The sequence below is a fragment of the Sardina pilchardus genome, chromosome 5, assembly GCF_963854185.1.
Source record: "Sardina pilchardus chromosome 5, fSarPil1.1, whole genome shotgun sequence".
Lineage (NCBI taxonomy): Eukaryota > Metazoa > Chordata > Actinopteri > Clupeiformes > Clupeidae > Sardina > Sardina pilchardus.
The window spans coordinates 32,421,325-32,424,297 of NC_084998.1; positions in this window are offsets into that span (position 1 = coordinate 32,421,325).

Genomic DNA, 2,973 nt, shown 5'->3' on the forward strand with positions numbered 1-2,973 from the left:
AGCTCTTCCACCAATCCACAGCCAACACACTGTTGTGTCCACCAGTAATTGGGCACCTAATTGGCCTGTTTGTGAAAATGTGGCCGGGAGTGATCACCTGTCAGGTGCAATGAAATTCTAAAGCCTGTGGGTGTGTTCATCCTCAGGTAACCACTTACAGTGCTGTCTATGCTGGGATTCACACAAACCTGTGATACATATTGAAGAAGTCCCACACACTGTCCATTATGCATGCAAAAAAACTGTTATTCACAATGTTTGGGTCATACAGACCTTCCAGACATTTACACAAACCCAAAATACATTGTATGAGGTCCAGAATGAACTGCTTTAGGCCGGTGCTGTAAGCTGCTGTAAGCGATATCAGTAGTACTTCCTCCCTCTCTGGTTATTGAATATCTCCATGGTGTGACTAGATTTGATTGGATTGTGGAGGGCCTGTCTGTACTCTGTGTTTTGTTGTTCTTATTTAATAAAAAGGTGTTGTCGCCATTCCGTGTGGTTGGTTCCAAATAAATTTCCAGGTCATTAAGCGGCCGACCAAGCGAGCGGGCCGAGTGGATCGGATCAGTGCCGAGCTCTGATGGTCTCTGCTGCCCGCCGACGCCCCAGACTCCTCTGGGAGGCCTGTTTGTGTTCTGACTGGAGGGGGAGGCTGCTCGCCTACTTGCCCCCCCCTCTCTCTCTCTCTCTCTCTCTCTCTCTCTCTCTCCCTCTCTCTCTCTCTCTCTCTCTCGCCTGCTTGTCTTGCGTCTCCCTCTTCTCTCTCTCTCTCCCTCTCTCTCTCCCTCTCTCTCTTCCCTGCCTATCTTCCCTCGCCACCCCCCTCTCTCTTTCTCTCTCTCTCTCTCTTCCTCTCTCCTTCTCTCCCACTCCAGGCCTACGCCCCAAAGCCACACAGCCTGGGCCCTCGTTTGCGCCCTCCAAGGACTGGGTGGTTTATGGAGATACCCATCACTGGGACATTTTATAACACTTATTTACAATAGCTGCTTACCAGGAGGGGCGGCCCAAGCCACATTCGAGAGGGAGAGCTATGGCTGGTATGAAGTGCCCGTGTTGTTTGCTCCATAGGGAGGGAGGATGGGAGGCCTAAGTGGAATCCTTACCAAAACAAGCTGCAAAAAAGCCCTGAATAGCTAGAATAGTTGTTATGGTATACGGGGAAGGTCTTTCTTTGACAACACTCCTACGTTTTTATAAGGCGTCTATAAGGTTTCTTATACGTTTATTTAAGGTCCTGCACAAACATGGCTGGTTTTGGTGGTAAAAAAAAATAATGCTAGAATAGAATAGAATATATACTTTTTTGATTCCGTGAGGGAAATTCAGTTCTCTGCATTTAACCCAATTTAACCGAATTAGTGAATACACAGCGAACACACAGTGAGGTGAATCACACAACCCAGAGCATTGAGCTGTCTGCCCAACCAGCGGCGCTCGGGGAGCAGTGAGGGGTTAGGTGCCTTGCTCAAGGGCACTTCAGCCGTGGACTGTTCGGGGATTGAAACGGCAACCCTCCGGTTACGAGCCCGAAGCCCTAACCAGTAGGCCACGGCTGCCCCAATAAGCTGCCAATAATGCTGGCTCCTTCATAAGCTAATAGGCTCCTTCACAATGTTGAAGCAGGCATCTTGCGTGGTAGCCCTGGCTGCTACGCTGGCCTTTGCCCCATAGCCTGGTATTATGGTCGGTGGGTATTATGGGTAGTTCCTTCATGCCAACTCAAGCTTCAGGTAACACTGGCCTGAGGCTGTGCCCGACCTGATTCAATACACTCTGGATGGGTGATCAGGGTGATCATGAATAGTATGAAAAATGAGTTAGAAATCTTAGTGCAATTTCTCGCTGCACACCTCTGTTTCACTGTGAAATGACTGAATTGTGTGTCTATTAGTTCTCCAGTAAGTAATGCCAGGAGCTGGGATGTGGTGTCTGTTTGGGGATACTGAAACATTTTTGAAATACTTCTGCTGAGTGGGGGAGCTGACACAGAGCTCGACTGAGCTGGCAGAGGAGAGGAGAGGAAAGAGGAGAGGAGAGGAGGGGAGCAGAGGAGAGCAGAGGAGAGGAGCAATAAAGAGGAGGGTTAGTGGAGAGGAGAGAAGCAGAGGAGAGGAGAGGAGGAGAGGAGAGGAGGGGAGCAGTAAAGAGGAGCAGAGGAGAGCAGAGGAGAAGAGCAATAAAGAGGAGAGGAGGGTTAGTGGAGAGGAGAGGAGCAGAGGAGAGGAGAGAAGCAGAGGAGGGGAGGGTTAGTGCAGAGGAAGTGTGGTGTAAGTGTAGTGTGTACGTGGTGTTAGTGAAGTGGTGTGGTGTTAGTGAAGTGTAGTGTAAGTGTGGTGAAAGTTAAGTGTAGTGTACTTGTAGTGTAATGTAAGTGCAGTGTAAGTGTGGTTACAGAATGGCAGACAATACAGTATATGTCAGCAAGCCATCTATAAACACACCTGGAATTATTTCTCTCATTTTTCAGTTGTATTATGTGAAACAACACTCTCTTTCTCTCTCTCTCTCACACACACACACTTCCCTTATTTGTCATGATATGAAACAAACAAATGGGTGATGCAAGCTGGAAGTTGGGGGGATGTGACCACTTGGCATTTTTGACATTTTTAAAGGCATTGTTTCAGAGAGAGTGAAAAAAGGAAGCTCTACTCTTCAAGACATTCCAGGCCTCCTCGGGCGCACAAGCCTTGAACAAAGGAGAGGGCTCACCGTGTGGCACTTGAGAATGGGAGGAAACTCACAATGTAAATTACAGCTCTTGTTTTGCCTCACGTGTAAACAAACCCTCTTGTATAATCCAGCGTCAAAGCAAAATGACCTAAATGCACTCACGTAGACAGAGCAAGCACGTCAGACAGAGCCTGCAGTGGTGCTACTCCTCTCCAAATGATTGTTTTTGTTTGCATACAGCTGAGGAGAAAATGGCTACTCTTCTCTTGGTTCTGGTAATGAACGAACATACAA